The sequence below is a fragment of the Macaca nemestrina genome, chromosome 7, assembly GCF_043159975.1.
Source record: "Macaca nemestrina isolate mMacNem1 chromosome 7, mMacNem.hap1, whole genome shotgun sequence".
Classification (NCBI taxonomy): Eukaryota; Metazoa; Chordata; class Mammalia; order Primates; family Cercopithecidae; genus Macaca; species Macaca nemestrina.
Genome location: NC_092131.1, coordinates 88347321 through 88368438, shown reverse-complemented (window position 1 = coordinate 88368438; position 21118 = coordinate 88347321).

Sequence of the window (21118 nt, the reverse complement as noted above, 5' to 3'; positions counted from 1 at the left end):
TTCACACCATTCTCCTGCCTCAACCTCCCAAATAGCTGGGACTACAGGCACGTGCCACCATGCCCAGATAATTTTTTGTATTTTTAGTAAAGACGGGGTTTCACCATGTTAACCAGAATGGACACGATCTCCTGACCTCATGATCTGCCCACCTCGGCCTCCCAAAGTCCTGGGATTACAGGCATGAGCCACTGTACCTGTCCAGGTAGTTCTTTATAGCAGTGTGAGAATGAACTAATACATGCTGCAACAAATTACCGCCAATTTAGTGGCTTAAAACAACAAACACTTATTTATTATCCTGTTGTTCTGGAAGTCAGAAGTCCAGAATCAGCCTCACTAAAGTAAGAATGTCCAGGTTGCCACTTGAGGCTCTGGAGAATCTGTTTTCTTTGACTTTGCCAGCTTCTAGAGCCTACCTACATTCTTTAGCTAATGGCCTGTTCCTCCATCTTCAAATCTAGCAACATAGGATCTTTTAATCTTAGTATCTCTCTTCTCTCTCTCTCTCTCTCTCTCTTTCTCTCTCTCCCTCCTTCCATCCCTCCCCTCTCCCCCCTTTAGTTATCACATTGCCTTCTTTGTCTTCAACCCCCCTGCCTCCCTCTAATAAGGACTCCTGTAAATACACTGACCCACCCAGATAATTCAGGATAAACTCCCACATTACAATATCTTTAGCCTAATAATATACATGAAGTCTCTTTTGCCATATGAAGTAACACATCTAAAAGTTACAGAAATTATAATGCAGACATCTTGGGATGGCCATCTTTCAGCAGCCTACCAGCCCACCAAAGAGAGACATTACAGTAAAGCAAGAAAACAAAGCAAGAATAAACTCTGTGCTACCAGTTAGAGTCAGAGACACCCTTATAAATTCATATTTAGTGTAATATATATACAGATAAATATAGAAATAACTATAGACATGTGTATATACATGCATAATATATGTATAAAGACATATATCATGTAGTTCTGTCTGCCGAAAGTGCCTAGAAGCAATAAGCACACTCAGCACCCTGATCTTGGTTTTTAAATACCATTCTTCAATAAAAGGTAGCAGGGCTCCTTCAAGAAATGACTGTTTCTAGGGCTGGGACAAGGGAAATACAGAATGAACCCAGAGAATTTTGTAGTACCAAAAAGCACTCAAAACTCAAAAGGATAGAAACACATGAAGGTGATACAAGAGCCAATCTAAAAGAGCTCTCAAGATCAAAGCTGGAACAATTTGAGCAAGAAAATAATAATGTAGTATTGGATTATAACCCAAAGTATGAAATAAATATATGTAAGTATACACTGGTGTTAATAAATGACTGAATAAATAAACAGAAAAAGGGAGACAAGTTTTCCTTACAGATGACTTCCAAATAATGTATGTATATTCTCCCCCAGGAGATGGAGCTTAATCCCCTTTCCTCAAAGGTGGCCTAGACTTAGCGACTTACTTCCTAAGAATATTAGGGAAAAGGGGAAATAGTAACTTTACAGTGAAGACACATGGCAAACACTACATTGACCAAGTGATGAACACTAACATCACCAGTGATGTCATGTGATAGTGTTTACCTCTGACATGGTGCTGATATGGTTTGGATTTGTGTCCCCACCCAAATCTCATGTCATATTGTAATCCCCAATGTTGGAGGTGGAGCCTGGTGGGAGTTGATAAGATCATGCAGGCAGAATTACCCCTTTGTTGCTGTTCTCATGACAGAGTTTTTATGAGATCTGGTTGTTGAAGTGTGTAGCACCTCCGCCCTCTCTCTCTTTCTTCCTTCTGTTCCAACCATCTAAAACATGTCTGCTTCTCCTTCGCTTTCCGCCATGATTGAAAGTTTCCTGAAGCCTCCCCAGAAGCCACTGTGCTTCCTGTGAAGCCTGCAAGACCATGAGCCAATTAAACCTCTTTTATTCATAAATTATGCAGTCTCAGGTATTTCTTTATAGCAGTGTGAAAACTAATACAGATGTATTGAGAAAGGCACTTCGTCTGCAGGGTCTCTTTCCCCAGAATCCATAACTACAGTCTAATCATGGAGAAAACCATCAAACCCTGAATGGGGATCATTCTACACAATACTTCTCTGGACTGTCAAGGTCATAAAAAAACAAGAAAACACAGAAACTTTCACAGACTCAGGTGGAGAGACATGACATCTAAATGAAATGTTGTACACTGGATCAGAGCCTGAAAGAAAGAAAGGGCATTAATGGAAAATTGGTGAAGTCCAAATAAAATTCTGGAATTTAGTTACTATCAACATGCCAGTTAAGTAGTTAACTTCTTAATGCACCATAGAGATGGAAATGGAAGTTATTAACAGTGGGGGAAACTGGTAAGGAATATGTGGGGATTCTCTATATTATCTTTGAAATTTTTCTGTAAATACAAAATTATTCCAAAATAAAAAGTTTATTTTTTAAAAAAAATGACTTACCTGATATTTCTGATCACGTGAATGATCTCATTCAAAAATACCAAGGCCAACATTAATTATATTAATGTACTGAAAATGTATATAAATTCAAAACAAAAGACAACTTTTAAAAAGTAAGCTTAAAGTGGTTTACTAGGCCGGGTGTGGTAGCTCACACCTGTAATCCCGACACTTTGGGAGGCCAAGGTATACGGATCATTTGAGCTCAAGAGTTCAAAACCACCCTGGTCAGATGGGTGGCCATCTCTACAAAAAAAAACCCATCTCTACAAAAAAAAAAAAAATTACCTGGGCATGGTGGCACACATCTGCAGTCCCAGCTACTCGAGAGGCACAAAAGTGGCTTGAACCCAGGAGCCAGAGGTCACAGTGAGTAGAGATCATGCCACTGCACTCCAACCTGGGCGATAGACCGAGACTCTGTTTCAAAAAAACAAACAAAAAAAAAAAAAACAGTGGTTCACTAGTAATGTTTAGTCACTTTTATTATTTGAATCCTGAAGATTTATTAAGACTAGTAGAGCAATACTGATGTATGCTTGAGGGAAATCTTAGCCTTTTTTTTTATACTTGATATAAGAAAGTCTGATTCACTATTAATGTAATGTTAAAAGTTTCCTCACAAGAGTCTTTAACATTACATTTGTCAATGACAGGAAAAGAAGAGCTATGAGACATAAGGCATAATCACACCCTAAGCACAATCCATAAAAACTGATTTATCCAAGTTCTCATTAACAGAAAGATGTCCAACTATTATTATAGTAAAATATAAAAATCTAGAGAAGGCAATATATACCTTCTACCACTTGCTACCGTGTACTTTAAGAAAACTTCTAATCACTGGTGATTATCTAGAAGTTGAAGAGATCATTACTTGAAGTTTCTATCAGGAATTATATGAACCAAACCAAGCATAAAAACTAATATTAAAAGTCACATATTTAAAACTTATGCCCAGGCACGGTGGCTCATGCCTGTAATCCCAGTAGTTTTGGAGGGCAAGGTGGGCAAATCACTTGAGATAGCAAGTTCAAGAGCAGCCTGGCAATATAGTGAAACCCCGTCTCTACTAATAATACAAACATTAGCCAGGCATAGTGGCGTGCACCTATAGTCCCAGGTACTCGGGAGGCTGAGGCAGGAGAATCGCTTGAACCCGGGAGGCAGAGGTTGCAGTGAGCCAAGATCACATCACTGTAGTCCAGCCTGGGCCACAGAGCAAGACTCCATCTAAATAAATAAATAAATAAATAAACTTACATACATATAAACAAGCTCAGTTTTTATTGAAAATGTGGTCCAAGTAGATGTGGTCAGTGAAAAGAAAAAAAATGGAAATTATTTTATTTACAAATTTTATAGAAATTTAAAATTTAATACATCTTAATTTTTGTTATGAATTTAATCATATTGTTATATTTTTCTTCTAATATAAAAAGAAGACATTTTTCAACATCTCTATAGAGATGCCTCCAAACCCCTTCTAGTTTACTCCACCATGTCAAACATCATTTTCTTAATGCACTATTTTCTAAGCACTGCCTTAAGGAACAGCAAGTCCGTTCAGTTAATGAGTCTCTATAATATCCTGGTGAAATTAAGTTACTCTAATTCAGTTTCTCCTCCAAGAATTGTTCTTAAAGATGAATATATTTATAGCTTTAAAACTTTATGAACTCGGCTGGGCACAGTGGCTCATGCCTGTAATCCCAGTACTTTGGGAGGCCAAGGTAGGTGGATGATTTGAGGTCAGGAGTTCAAGACCAGCTTGGCCAACATGGTGAGACCCCCACCTCTACTAAAAATGCAAAAGTTAGCAAGGCATGGTGGTGCATGCCTGTAATCCCAGCTATTCAGGAGGCTGAGGTAGGAGAATAACTTGAACCCAGGAGGTGGAGGTTGCAGGGAGCCAAGATTGTGCCACTGCACTCCAGTCTGGGTGACACAGTGAGACTCTGTCTTAAAAAAATAAATAAATAAAAGAAAACTTTATGAACACTCTTGGAAGGTTGATCCTATCCAATACAATTTGACTGTATTATTCTGATTCTGTGCTCTCCTCAGTTCTCTAAACATACTATCCCTGGGCAAGCTTTTTTTTTTTTCCTTTTTTTTCTTTTTTAGACAGGGTTTCCTTCTGTCACCCAGGCTGGAGTGCAGTGGTGTGATCATTGCTCACTACAGCCTCCAACTCTTAGGCTCATGCAATCCTTCCACTTTAGCTTCCCAAGTTACTGGGATTTCAAGCACACACCGCAATGCCCAGCTAATTTTTTTTTCTATTTTTTCATAGGGACAGGGTCTCCTTATGTTGCCCAGGCTTGTCTTAAACTCCTGAGCTCAAGTAATCCTCCCACCTCAGCCTCCCAAAGTGCTGGGATCACAGGTGTGAGCCACCATGTCCAGTCTTCTATTTTCTCATAACAGTATTTACTACAACCACCAACTCAATGCACCCCTTGGTTTAATAAGATTTTCTCATATTTTTTAGAATAAAATTTGCCATCATTTTGAGGTTTGACTTTGGCTGCTTACTTTTTCCTAGGGTCTTGAAAGATACTATTAAGGAAACTACCACACTGGTTATGTTCTAACAGTATGAATAACTAGAAATCCAAATAAATAAGTGGTTTACTAAAAGGCTGAATTAACACAGTTTTATCCTCAATTATATATTTTTCTATAAAACAGGAAAGTATAAACATCAAATATGTGAAAAACTGCATTTAAAAATTAAATATAAACACTTAAGGAGAATTAGGCACTGTATTCACTAATCTAAATAGAATTTAATCTTTCTTGCATTATATTTTCATGGGTTTAAATAAGAAAGCAATTATTTTCACTTTCTTACTTTGACATAATAACCCCACAAAACAGCCTGGCATAAAAGTACTGACTTGGTGGCAAGAGTACTGACTTGATGGCAAGAGACCCAGACTTAAGCCTGGGCTTACCATTTACCAGCTCTATGACCTTATTTCTCTTCAAACCGTTGTACGGCTATATCAAATACTAGAGAAGGTATTCCATAAACACTTATGACTTTACCTAGGAAGTAAAGTTCTCCTCTTTGCTCACCAACTTATGAGTGGTGCTACAGCAACAGGCAAATAAGGAAAAGGAAGGGTATAGTTCTCCCTCCCAATAGTTCAACCATCTGGCAGGGCAGATGGTTGACCAGAAACAGAAAATGACCACATCAGAAAAGGAGTACAAAAAGAAGCAAAACTAGAGAAAGTGAAAAGGATAGTGGGTTTACCCCCTCACTGGGATTCCATATATCCTGGGAAGCATTGCTTTGTCCTTATCCACACTGGTCATCAACTATGTACTCTCCCATTCAGTGGGACCATACTCTAAAATCTTAACACCCTGGATCTATTTCTACATTTATCTGCTGAGATTCTGGTGTAACTCCTCTACAGCCATCCTGCCCTGAGCAAAGATAAACAGGGCCATGAAGCCTTTTCTGTTTGTTTGTTTGTTTGTTTGTTTATCCTCTCTATCAATATAAATATGTAAATGCATGAAAAAATGTGAGAATCTAATCTCATAAATCTAAAGTAAGCAGGTATAGAAAAATATGCATTCAGAGAATTGCAATCAACAACAGAATAATGTTTATTCATTAAACATTTATTGTGTACTATAAATTGACATTACTCTAGAATTAGACACACATTTTAGAAAGATATATTTTCTATCTAGAAGACACCGCAGTATCATAGGAGATCTTTATAGTTTACAAATTACTTATACATTACATAATAAAAATGTATACATATGATTGCTTTATCCAGAACACAGTTCCCAATAAATACTGATGAAACTATGTATAGACTGAGATTTCCGTGTCTTTCTTGGTTTTTTTAAGCAAGTTTATCTATGGGCTAAAAACTACCCTATCATCCAGTAAAAAGATTACCATTCAACTCTCAACAAGTGTTTTCCAACCAGACCTTAACTGTGGCATGGCCAGAAAGTGTTGGTAATAAAGCACTCAAAGTCAAACCTACTGCATTGCTTGTCCAAGAACAGACTAAACTGGGTACCAAGAATATTCCTTTAATACTATCCATTTGTCAAAACAAAGGTTACAGGCCAAGGACAGTGGCTCACACTTATAATCACAGCACTTTGGGAGATCGAGGCAGGAGGATCACTTGAGCCCAAGAGTTTGAGGCCAGCCTGGTTAACATAGTGAGACCTCATCTCTACTAAGAATGTTTTAAAAATTAGCTAGGCATGGTGGCACATGACTGTAGTCCCAGCTATGTGGGAGGCTGAGGTAGGAGGATTGCTTGAGACCAGGAGCTTATGGGTGCAGCGAACTATGATCATTCCACTGAACTCTAACCTGAGTAACAGAGCAAGACCCTGTTCCCCCAACCACCCAAAAAGAGGTTACACGAATATGCTTTGGTATGCCATAGATATATTTACCCTCTATTTCATTCTAAAATTATTTTTAGTATCATTCTAAAATTATTTTTAAATATCCATTTTGAAAGGTAGTCCATGGAGTAAGGAGTCAACCTGAAAAGGCTACATACTCTGATTCCAACTTTATGACATTCTGAAAAAGGCAAAAGTATAGAAACAGTAAAAAGATAGAGGTTTCTGGCAAGGAAGCCCTGGGAGGCATAAGAAAAAAAAAATTTTAATTAAAAAATGAAAAAAGATAGTGGTTTCCAGGGGTGACGGAGGAGAGGAGATAAGGACAGACAGGTAGAACACACAGGATTTTACAGCAATGAAACTATTCTATATGATAGTTTAATAAACACATGTCAGGATACATTTGTCAAAACGTATAAAATGTACACCACCAAGAGTGAACTCCAATATAAACCATGGACTTGGAGTGATAATGATGTGTCAATGTAGGCTCATGAATTATTATAGGAAGTGTGCCACTCTGGGATGGGACATTGATAATGGGGAAGGTTGGGCCTAAGGTGGGTGAAGAGGTATATAGAAACCCTCTGTACTTTCCATTCAATATTGCTGTGAACCTGAAACTGCTTTAAAATACAAAGTCTATTTTTAAAATAATTTTTAAAAACGTAACCGAATAATAATATTGGCCAAAGCTGCACAACTAGATTTACTTTCCTTTGGGCAGTGACAAACAGAAGCAGACAAGGTAAGTTTTCCACAAGGCCTTTTGCTAATAGAGAAGCAGTATGTAGACCAATACGTTGAGGCTCACCTTCCTCAAATGATAAGCTTTTTCATCTACTCTTTTCTCCTATCATTCGCCTCCCCCGCTGTGGACACATGAACCAGATACCTAATCTTCTCCCCTCTCTGCCAGCATGAACAAAAAGTTTCAAGCTGAACACAATAGTTGGCAAAGTCTAGAAGATGTTGGCATTATTAAAGCTGTCTCTGCAAAGGCAATGCCCAAAGGAACCCCATTCTCCCAGGCCTAATCCAAAGGCAAAGTTTTTTTAACAGATTAGAAAAGAAAGTTGAAGAAGCAGAGTCACAATAGAACCTAGGGTCCCTGAGAGCCAGTTTAGGGCTCTCTGCAGCAGCTCTGCCTTGGTTGATTAGCAGGAGTTGGAGTCCCCTGAGAGCCAATTAGAGGAGGAAGACAGGGTGAGGGAGGGAGAAGTGATTCTGTCAACTCCCAATTAAAAGTGAGTGGATCCCACAGCACAGAGGGACAGTGACTCAAACTGTTTCATCAGCCAAAGTTCCAATACTAACTCCCTGAACGCGAGGAAGGGCAAAGGGAAGGAGTGAAGGAGGAAGGTGAGGTGTCTCACACTCTGGCAAGCTTCCACTTCCTATCTCAAGTGAATAGATCTCTTCATTAGCCGTGAAGAAAACCCCAACACACTATGAGAGGAATTAGCCAGGGGGCTGCTGGCACACAGCCGGACTACCAATTCAGAATCACTCTTGTCAAGTCAGATCCCATGTGACTCATTGTCTTTTGTGTAGAACAATAAAACTTCCATGACTACCCTCCCCTCCATCTCACACTTATAAAATAACTGATGATTTTCAAAACACGTTCACAAACACTACTTCATCGATTTCTACAAAATCACTGAGTTTTTCCAGGTTTGTATAAGTATTTTTATCTAGCAATTTAAAGAAGTTAATAATGAAGTTCAAGAGATTTTCCTAAAATCACACAGGCAGTGTTATTTGCATTTTTTTTTTTTTTTTTTTTTTTTTTTTTGAGACGGAGTCTGGCTCTGTCACCCAGGCTGGAGTGCAGTGGCCAGATCTCAGCTCACTGCAAGCTCTGCCTCCCGGGTTTACGCCATTCTCCTACCTCAGCCTCCCGAGTAGCTGGGATTACAGGCGCCCGCCAACTCGCCCGGCTAGTTTTTTTTGCATTTTTTAGTAGAGACGGGGTTTCACTGTGTTAGCCAGGATTGTCTCGATCTCCTGACCTTGTGATCCGCCCGACTCGGCCTCCCAAAGTGCTGGGATTACAGGCTTGAGCCACCGCGCCCGGCCTATTTGTATATTTTTAAGCAATATACCACTATGCTTATCTAGATAGAATATCTCTGGAAGAAAACAATAAAATGGAGTAGTTACTCCAGTAAGGGAAGTAGAGGTCAGGGGTGAAAAGGAAGCTTTTTCTCTGTATAGTTTTTAATAACTTTTCGATTTTACACCATTGTACATGTAACTTCCTGAAATAACCGAAAAAGAAAGTTACAATTAGGGAGCAGAAAACTGTAATCCAGTTCTCTTTCCCACTGTACAGCACCATCTCCTATGGGGGGTAAGGAGTAAGAACGGTTTGCTTTTTCCCGTATCTTCCCACATATGCCCCATTCCATCACCTCCCTATCCACACAGACGTGTAAAATTTTCTATGAGAACTTTCCCATTGTTGCCCGCTCTATGCAAACCTGCCAGGAGCTGAGAGTGTGCTGAGAAAATCAACCAAGTCCTAGGAAAATTTAGAAGGTGACTCTGACTTCTACAGAGACTAATCTAACAACACAATTTTCATTTTGAAATTAAAAATAGCATCTTCGTCCAAATATCTTCTGAGAATAGATAAATAAACTAACACTTCAGCATAAAAGATCAAGATTAGAAAGAATGAAGTCAACAAACCTGCCAGTACGAGGCACTGTGGTTCCCCAGTACTCAACAGGCTGACAGGTCGCTGACAGATGACCTGTCCTAGATATCGTTAAAGGAGATTATTGGCTTGATGGAGAGACAGGCTCCCACAAAAAGAAAAATGAGAGGATGTCATGGGAATATATTACAAACAGTTTAGAGGAGCAAATTTGAAAATGTAAATGAAATGGATAAATTACTATAAAAATACAAAATATTGGCCAGGCGCGGTGGCTCAAGCCTGTAATCCCAGCACTTTGGGAGGTCGAGACAGGTGGATCATGAGCTCAGGAGATTGAGACCATCCTGGCTAACACGGTGAAACCCCGTCTCTACTAAAAAAAAAATACAAAAAGCTAGCCGGGCGAGGTGGCGGGTGCCTGTAATCCCAGCTACTCGGGAGGCTGAGGCAGGAGAATGGCATAAACCCGGGAGGTGGAGCTTGCAGTGAGCTGAGATCCGGCCAGTGCACTCCAGCCTGGGTGACAGAGTGAGATTCCGTCTCAAAAAAAAAAAAAATACAAAATATTAAAATTGACTCGAGAAAAAATTGAATAATTCAAATCAATAAACATCAAAGAATTTAAATCAGTAGTTAACCTTTCTATTTAAAAAATGTGCAATACTGATGACTTTACAGGTAAATTCTACCAAAAAAAAAGAAACCAATTTTATATAAACTCTTCAAATAATCACACAGAGGAAACACTCTTTACTCATTGTATGAGGTGAGCTTAAATTTGATACCAAAACCAAAGTAGAATACACTAAACAATAAAAACTAAACTAAAGTCACTTGTCACCCACAGACACATAAACCTGATTAAATGAATACAGCAATGTATAAGAATATATATGTCCTAGGCCGAGTGCAGTGGCTCACACCTGTAATTCCAGCACTTTGGGCAGCTGAGGTGGGTGAATCACTTGTGGTCAAGAGTTCAAGACCAGCCTGGGCAACATGGTGTGAAACCCTATCTCTAATGAAATAAAAAAATTAGCCAGGCATGGTGGTGCATGCCTGTAATCCCAGCTACTTGAGAGACTGAGGCAAGAAAATAAATCACTTGAACCTGGGAGGTGGAGGTTGCAGAGAGACAAAATTGTGCCACTGCATTCCAGCCTGCAACAGAGAGAGATCCTGTCTCAGAAAAAAAAAAAAAAAAGAATAAATATATCTTGACCAAGTAAGGTTGATAACAAGAACACAAATTTGATTTATTGATTGAAAGTTGAGTACTCTAATTCACTGCATCGACAGGTTAAAGAACAGAAAACAATTATTTGCCATTTCAATAAATACGAAAAAGCATTAGTAAAAAAAGATAAATTAGAAAAAATTTAAAATTTTTGATAAAAGCTCATAACAAACTTAGTGTCTAAGAGCAATTGTATGTAAAGCCACATAACAAACATCTTATTTGACAAGAAAATGTTGAAAGTATTTTCTTTAAGTACAGAAACAAGACAAAGATGCTTGCTATCACCATTTCTATTCAGCATACTAGAGGTCCTAATTAGTACAGGGAAAAAAAAACTAAACAAAAGCTAAAAGGATTGCAGAAGACCCCAAGTGGTCATTATTTATATACAGAAAATCCAAATGAATCATCAAATTATTAGAATTAAAGAGTTCTAAAAAGGCTGTAGCTACAAAAAAAATAAAATACTAACTATGTTTCTATTCTGAAGCACAGTTAGAAAATTTAATTCTTAAAAATGATACTACTACAAAGGACACAAACTCATCCTTTTGTATGGCTGCATAGTATTCCATGGTGTATATGTGCCACATTTTCTTAATGCAGTCTGTCACTGATGGACATTTGGGTTGATTCCAAGTCTTTGCTATTGTGAATAGTGCCACAATGAACATACGTGTGCATGTGTCTTTATAGCAGCATGATTTACAATCCTTTGGGTATATACCCAGTAATGGGATGGCTGGGTCATATGGTACTTCTAGTTCTAGATCCTTGAGGAATCACCATAATGTTTTCCATAATGGTTGAACTAGTTTACAATCCCACCAACAGTGTAAAAGTGTTCCTATTTCTCCACATCCTCTCCAGCACCTGTTGTTTCCTGCTGGAAACCATCATTCTCAGCAAACTATCACAAGAACAGAAAACCAAACACCGCATGTTCTCACTCATAGGTGGGAACCGAACAATGAGATCACTTGGACTCGGGAAGGGGAACATCACACACCGGGGCCTATTATGGGGAGGGGGGGCAGAGGGATTGCATTGGGAGTTATACCTGATGTAAATGATGAGTTGATGGGTGCTGAGAAGTTGATGGGTGCAGCACACCAACATGGCACAAGTATACATATGTAACAAACCTGCACGTTATGCACATGTACCCTAGAACTTAAAGTATAATAATAATTTTTTAAAATGATACTACTTACAGTAGTAGCAAAAACTATAAAGTGGCTAGGAATAAATCTAATAAAAGCCAAAACAAACTTTCTGGAGAAAGTATACAATTATATCAAAAGACTGAACCAGAAAGAAATAGAAATCCTGAACATATCAATAAAAAGTAGTAAAATTGAATCAGTAATAAAAAGCCTCCCAAGCACAACTAAAAATCCCAGGACTAGATGAATTCACAGCTGAATTCTATGTAATGTACAAAGAATGACTGGTACCACTCCTACTGAAACTGCTCCAAAATATCAAGGAGAAAATCTTCCCTAATTCTTTCTATGGAGTCAGTATCTCCTTGATACTAAAGCCAGGTAAGGACACAAATAAAAAAGAAAACTACAGACCAATATCTCTGATGAACATAGATGCAAAAATCCTCAGCAAAATACTAGCAAACCAAATCCAACAGTACATCAAAAAGATGATACATCATGATCAAGTGAGTTCTACTGCAGAAATGCAAGGATGGTTCAGCATATGTAAATCAATAAATGTGATTCATCACATAGACAGAATTTAAAAACAAAAACCCTATGATCATCTCAACAAATGCGGAAAATAATTTGATAAAATTCAGCCTCCCTTCATGATAAAAACCCTCAACACACTAGACATAGAAGAAACATACCTCAAAATAATAAAGGACATTTTTACCAAACCACAGCCAACATCATACTGAATGGGGAAAAGCTGAAAGCAATTCACCCAAGAACTTAAATAAGACAAGGATGCCAACTTCCACCACTTTTATTTAACACAGTATTAGACATCATAGCCAGAGCAACCAGGCAAAAGAATGAAATAAAAGGCATCTGTGTTAGGTTGTTCTTACATTGCTATAAATAAATACCTGAGACTAGGTAATTTATAAACAAAAGAGGTTTACTTGGCTCAGAGGTCTGCAGAGTGCCCCAGCATGGCTCCAGCATCTGCTTCTGGTGAAAGCCTCAGAAACTTTACAATCATGGCAGAATGTAAAGCAGAAGCAGACATGTCATTGGTGAGAGTGAGAGTAAGAAAGAAAGAGAAGTGTCACACTCTTTTAAACAACTGGATTTCATGAGAACTCATTATCTCAATGAAAGCACCAAGTTATTCATGAAAGATCTGCCCTCATGACCCAAACACATCCCACCAGGCCCTACCTACAACACTGGCAATGAAATTTCAACATGAGATGTGAGTGGGACAAATATCAAAGCTGTATCTTTCCACCCCTGGCCCCTTAAATCTAATATCCTTCTCACATTCAAAATATAATCATCTGCTCCCAATAGTGCCCAAAAGTCTTAACTCACTCCAGTATCAAACCCAAAGTTCTAAATCTCACCTGAGACTCATCTCCTTCCACCTATGACCCTATAAAATCAAAGCAGGTTATTTAATCCCAAGATACAATGGTAGTACAGGCATTGGGTAAACATTACCATTCCAAAAGGGAGAAATTGGCCAAAAGAAAGGGGTAATAGGTCCCACACAAGTCTGAAACCCAGCAGAGGAGTCATCAAATCTTAAAGCTCCAAAATAATCTCCTTTGATACCAAGTCCCATATCCAGGGCATATATATGCAAAAGGTTGGCTCCCAAGGTCTTGGGTAGCTCTGCCCCTGTGGCTTTGCAAGGTACAGCCCTCACGGCTGCTCCCACAGGTTGCCATTGAGGGTTTGTGGCTTTTCCAGAAGCAGGGTGCAAGCTGCTGATGGATCTATCATTTTGGTATCTGGAGGGCAGTGCCCTGGTGGCGACTCTGTGTAGGGGTTCCAACCCTACATTTACCCTCCTCACTACCCTAGTAGAGGTTCTCCATGAGGGCTCCACCTCTGCAGCAGGCTTCTGCCTAGGCACCCAGACTCTCTCATATATCCTCTGAAATCTAGGGGGAAGCTGCCAAGTCTCCTTCACTCTTGCAATCCATATGCCCACAGACTTAACACCACATGGAAGCCACCAAGGCTTATGGCAGCTTGCTCTCTCCAGAGCAGCAGCATGAGCAATATTTAAGGTCCTTTGAGCCAAAGCTGGAGCCGGAGCGGCCAGGAAGCAGGGAGCAGTGTCACAAAGCTGCACAGGGCAGCAGTACTCTGGGACTGGCCCACAAAACCATTCTTTCTTCCTAGGCCTCTGGACCTGTGTAGGAGAGGCTGCCTCAGAGATTTCTGAAACGCCTTCAAGGCCTTTTTTCTCCCATTGTTTTGGATATTAGCACTTGACTCCCTTTTATTCATGCTGATCTCTCTAGCAAGGGCTTGCTCCACAACCTGCTTGGATTCTTTCTCTGCCATATGGCCAGGCTGCAAATTTTTCAAACTTTTACACTCTGCTTCCCCTTTAAATATAAGTTCCAACTTTAAGTAATTTTGCTCCCACATCTGATCATAGGCTGTTAAAAGCAGCCAGGCCATATATCGAACAATTGTTGCTTAGAAATTCCATTCACTGCATACCCTAAGTTATCACTCTTAATTTCAAACTTCCACAGATCCCTGTGACATGAACATAATACAGCCAAGTTCTTTGCTAGGGTGTAACATGGGTGACCTTTACTCCAGCTCCCAATAAATTCTTTATTTCCATCTGAGATTGATATGGTTTGGCTGTCTTCACCCAAATCTCATCTTGAATTGTAGTTCCCATAATCCCTACATATTGTGGGAGGGACCATGTGGAGATAATTAAATCACGGAGATGGTTTTCCCCATTCTGTTCTCATGATAGTAAGTTTTACAAGATCTGATGGTTTTAATAGGGGCTTCCCCCTTTGCTGGATTCTCATTCTCCTTCCTGCTGCCATGTGAAGAAAGACATGTTTGCTTCCCCTTCTGCCATAATTATAAGTTTCCTGAGGCCTCCCTCACCATACAGAACTGTGAGTCAATTAAACCCCCTTCCTTTATAAATTATCTAATCTCAGATATGTCTTTATTAGCAGCATGAGAACAGACTAATACAGTAAATTGGTACCTGAGAGAGTGCAACATTGCTGTAAAGATACCCAAAAGTGTGGACGCAACTTTGGAACTGGGTAACAGGCAGAAGTTGGGACAGTTTGGAGGGTTCAGAAGAAGACAGGAAGATGTGGGAAGTTTGGATCTGCCCAGAGGCTTGTTGAATGGCTTTGATCAAAATGCTATAGTGATATGGACAATGAAGTCCAGGCTGAAGTGGTCTCAGATGGAGATGAGGAACTTGTTGGAAACTGGAGCAAAAGTGACTCTTGCTATGTTTTAGCAAAGAGACTGGCAGCATTTTGCCCCTGCCCTAGAGATCTGTGGAACTTTGAACTTAAGAGAGATGATTTAGGGTATCTGATGGAAGAAATTTCCAAGAACCAAAGCATTCAAAAGGTAACTTGGGTGCTATTAAAAGCATTCAGTTTTATTTATTCACAAAGATATGGTTTGGAATTGGAACTTATGTTTAAAAGGGAAGCAGAGCATAAAAGTTCAGAAAATTTGCAGCCTGATAATGCATAGAAAAGAAAAATCCAATTTCTGAGGAGAAATTCAAGCTGGCTACAGAAATTTGCATAAGTAATGAGGAGCCAAATGTTAATCACCAAGGCAATGGGGAAAATGTCTCCAGGGCATGTAAGAGGTCTTCATTGCAGGCCCTGCCATCACAGGCTCAGAGGACTAGAAGAAAAAAATGGTTTTGTGGGCCAGGCCCAGGACCTTGACACTATGTGCAAGTCTAGGGACTTGGTGCCCTGCTTCTTGGCCATGGCTACAAGGGGCGAATATGGAGCTCAAGTGAGTGCTTCAGAGGGTGCAAGCCCCACACCTTGGTGGCATACATGTGGTGTTGGGCCTGTGGGTATACAGAAGTCAAGAATAGAAGTTTTGGAACCTCCACCTAGATTTCAGAAGATGTGTGGAAATGTCTGGACATCCAGGCAGAAGTTTGCTGCAGGGGTGGAGTCCTCAGGGACAACCTCTGCTAGGGCAGTGCAGAAGGGAAATGTGGGGCCAGAGACCCCACACAGAGTCCCCCCTGGGGCACTGCCTAATGAAGCTGTGTGAAGAGGGCCACAGACCTCCAGACCCAGAATGGTAGATACACCAACAGCTTGCACACTCAATGTCAGCCCATGAAAGCAGCCAGAAGGGGGTATTTACCCTGCAAAACCACAGGGGCAGACCTTCCTCAGGTTGTGAGAGCCCACTTCTTGCATCACCATGACCTGAATGTGAGACATGAAGTTAAAGGAGATTATTTTGGAACTTTAAGTTTTAACAACTGCCCTGTTGGATTTCAGACTTGCATGGGGCCTGTAACCCCTTTCTTTTGGCCAATTTCTCCCACTTGGAGTGGGTGTATTTACTCAATACCTGTACCCACATTGTATCTAGAAAGTAACTAACTTGCTTTTGATTTTACAGGCTCATAGGCAAAAGGGACTTGCCTTGTCTCAGATGAGACTTTGGACTCAGACTTTTGAGCTAAATCTGGAATGGGTTAAGACTTTGGGGGACTATTGGAAGGGCATGATTGTGTTTTGAAATGTGAAGACATGAGATTTAGGAGGGGCCAGGGGTGGAACAATATGGTTTGACTATGTCCTCACCCAACTCTCATCTTGAAGTTTTGTTCCCATGTGTCATGGGAGGAACCTGGAGATAAATGAATCATGGGGGCAGTTTCTCCCATCCTGTTCTCATAATAGTGAGTGAGTTCTCACAAGGTCTCATGGTTATATAAGGAGCTTCCCCCTTTGCTGAATTCTCATTCTCCTTCCTGCCACCATGTGAAGAAGGATGTGTTTCCCCTTCCACCATGATTGTAAGTTTCTGAGGCCTCCCCAGCCATGCTGAACTCTGAGTCAATTAAACCTTTTTTTTTTTTTTTTTTTTTAACAAATTACCCAGTCTTGATTACCAGTATTTTGGTCACAACCATTGAACTAGTCTCTGAGAAGTTCCAAACTTTCCCTTATCTTCCTGTCTTCTGAGCCCTCTAAACTCTTCCAACCTCTGCCCATTATCCAGTTGAAAGTTGCTACCACATTTTCAGGTATCTTTATAGCAATGTCCCACTCCTGATACCAGTTTTATGTTAGGCCATTCTTGCATTGCTATAAAGAAATACCTGAAACTGGGTAATTTATAAAGAAAAGAGGTATAATTGACTCAGAGTTCTGAAGGCTGTACCAGCATGACTCCAGCATCTACTTCTGGTGAAGACTTCAGAAACCTTAGAATCATGGCAGAAAGTGAAGCGGGAGCAGTCACATCACATGGCAAGAGCAGGAACAGAGAATGGTGGGGAGGTGTGCCACACACTTTCAAAAAGTCAGATTTCACAAAATCTCACTATTTCAAGGACAGCACCAAGCCATTCAGAAGGGATCCACCCCCATCACAAAAGCACCTCCCACCAGGCCCCACCTCTAACATTGAGGATGACATTTCAATATGAGACTTGGAAGGAACAAACATTCAAACTATATCAGCATCCAAACTGGAAAACAAGAAGTCAAACTATTGGGTTGGTGCAAAAGTAATTGTGGTTTTTGCCATTTGCCACAATTACTTTTGCACCAACCCAATATCTCTGTCCACTGATGATATAATCTTATACCTACAAAACTCTAAATACTTTTATTTTAAAACTCTTAGATTTGATAAACTAATACAGCAAAGTTTCAGGATACAAAATCAATATACAAAAATCAGTACCATTTGTATACACCAATAACAATCAAGCTGAGAATCAAACTAAAAAAGCAATCCCATTTACAATAGCTACAAAGAAATAAAATATCTGCATCCTGGCTAACACAGTGAAACCCCATCTCTGCTAAAAATACAAAAAATTAGTCGGGCGTGGTGGCGGGCGCCTGTAGCCCCAGCTACTCGGGAGGCTGAGACAGGAGAATGGCGTGAACCCGGGAGGTGGAACTTGCAGTGAGCCGAGATCGCACCACTGTTCTCCAGCCTGGGTGATGAGCAAGACTCCATCTCAAAAAAAAAAAAGAAATAAAATATCTGGGGATATATTTAACCAAGGAGGCGAAAGATCTTTACTACAAAACACTGATGAAAAAACTGTAGATGACACAAACAAATGGGAAAATATCCCATGCTCAGGGAGCAGAAGAATAAATAACATCAGAATGAGCACATTGCCCAAAGCAATGTACAGATTCAATGCAATTCCTATCAAATTACCAATGTCATTTTCACAGAACCAGAAAAAACAATCCTAAAATTCATATAGAACCAAAAAAAAAGAGCTTGAATAGCCAAAGCAACCCTAAGCAAAGAGAACAAAGCAGGAGGCATTGCATTACCTGACCTCAAATCATATTATAAAGCTATAGTAACCAAAACAGCATGGTACTAGTATGAAAATAGACACATAGATCAATGACATAGAAAAGAGAACCCAGAAATAAAGCCACATATCTACAGCCAACTGATCTTTGACAAAGTTGACAAAAATATACATGGAAAAAAAAAGGACACCCATTTTAATAAATAGTACTGGCAAAATTGGATTGCTGTACGCAGAAGAATGAAACTGGATCTCTATCTCTCACTAAACACAAAAATCAACTCAGGATGAATTGAAGACTTAAATGTAAGATCTGAAAATCTAAAAATGCTAGAAGAAAATCCAGGGAAAACTATTCTGGACATTGGTCTCAAGAATTCATAACCAAGACCTCAAAAGCACGAGCAACAAAAATAAAAATAGACAAATGGGACTTAATTAAACTAAAAAGCTCCTAAACAACAAAAGAAATAATCAACAGAGTGAACAGACAATCTGCAGAATGGGGGAAAATATTTGTAAACTATGATCCAACAGGGGACCAATATCCAGAATTTACAAGAAACTCAAACAATTCAATAACAGAAATCAAAAATATAATTAAAAACTGGGCAAGGGAAGTGAGTGGACATTTTTCAGAAAAGACATACAAATGGCCAACGAGCACATGAAAAAATGCCCAACTTCACAAATTATCAGAGAAATGCAAATTAAAACCATAATGGGATATCATCTTATACCAGTCAGAATGGCTATTATTAAAAAATAAATAAATAACATGTTGGAGAAGATACAGAGAAAAGGCAACTCCTACATACTGTTGGTGGGAATGGAAATTAGTACAACCTCTATGGAAAACAGTATGGAGATTTCTCAAAGAACTAAAAATAGACCTACCATTCAACGCAACAATCCCACTACTGGGTAACTACCCAAAGGAACAGAAATCATGATATCAAAAAGACACCTGCACTCATGTCTCTCATAGCACTATTTACAATAGCAAAGACATGTAATCAACCTAAATATCTATCAATGGATGACCAGATAAAGAAAATGTGGGATGTGTGTTTATGTACATATGTATATATGTATCCAGATAGATAGATAGAAAGATAATGGAATACTGTTTGGCCATAAAAAAGAATGAAATCATATCTTTTGCAGCAACACAGATGGTACTGGAGACCATTATCCTAAATGAAACAACTCAGAAAGTAAAAAACAGCATGTTCTCATTTATATGTGGGAGTTAAATAATGTGTACCCACAAGGATACAGAGTGTGGAATAATAGTCACTGGAGACTTGGAAGGGTGGGAAGGTAGGAGGGGGGTGAAGAATGAGAAATTACTTAATGGGTACAATGTTCCCAATTGTGTGATGTTTACACTGAAAGCCCAGGCTTCATTGCTAAGCAATACATCCATATAACAAAACTGCACTTGTACTCCTCACATTTATACAAATGTTAAAAATAGGAAACAAAAGCAAACTGGGTGGAGAAAAAAATGCAGATCATTCCATTGTATTTAGGAAAATCAAGGAATTCAAATATATTTAACAATATCCAAATTCATTTTGACAAACAAAAATATGCAATGTTTTCATAGTTTGTTCTGCTAACAAAATACCTGACAGTGGATAATTTATTAAAAAAGAAAAAAAAAAAGAACTTATTTCTGACAGTTCTGCAGGCTGAGAAGTCCAAGATGAAGGTGGTAGATTCAGTGTCTGGTGTCTTGCTGCATCCTCACTTGGCAGAAGGCAGAAGGGCAAAAAAAGGTATGAATTTTAAAAGGACACTACTCTCATCCCTGACAGCTCTGTCTTCATAACTTAATCACCTCCTGAAGGTCCCACCTCTTATCACATGGGTAATTAAATTTTAACATATGAAATTTGGTGGACACATTTGGACCACAGCAAATGCCAACTAATCATTTTTAATTTTTAAAATAATTTGAAATAATTTCAAATGTATGGATATTTATCCTTTACCCAGATTCCTCAACTGTTAAACTCTTTACCTCATTTGCTTTATAACTTTTTGCTTTATATATTATGGCATTTTATTCATTTTTTTCTGAAATATGAAAGGGGCAGGCATGGTGTCCACTCCTAAATTTGCCATTGTGGTTTTCCCCAAGGCAAAATTTTCTCTACACAATCATGCTACCATTTAAGTCAAAAACCAATGTCAAAACATGGCTGCCCGAGCCACAAATGCCCTTCAAAGGTTCCCTCATATGTGATAGTGTCTTGTTTTCCTTTCTGCTACAGGATCCCCACCCTGGAACATGTGTTGCATTCGGAGGTCATACCATTTTCTTCTTCTCCAATCTCAAACTGTTCTTCATCATTCCTTGCACTTCTCACTCTCAATATCCTATAAATGAAATTGAATGATCCTCTACTGGGTCTTTCTGATGATTCCTCATGACCAGATTCAGCAATGTTCCCTTAGCAGGAAGAATACAGAAATGGTGCTGTGCCCTTAGTGCCTCCCACCAGGGATCACAGTTGCTATCCCTCCCACCCCAGTGATGTAACCATTAATGACCTGGTCTGGTTGGCATCTGCCATCCCTATGCAGCTTTAATTTACACTTTTTACTTTATATTGAATAGTATTTTGTGAAGAGATATTCTAAGGAAATGTCAGTAAGCTGTTCCTCATCACATTTCCACTAACCAGCTTTTTTATATAACTCCTATCTGAACCATCTAACACTATGATAATTGCCTAATGGCAGCTCTAGACATCCTATAGTTGACATCTACTCTAAGAAGGAGGATTCCCTTCTCCTCCATTTATCCATTTTTAAATTTATCTTCGTATCAAAAAT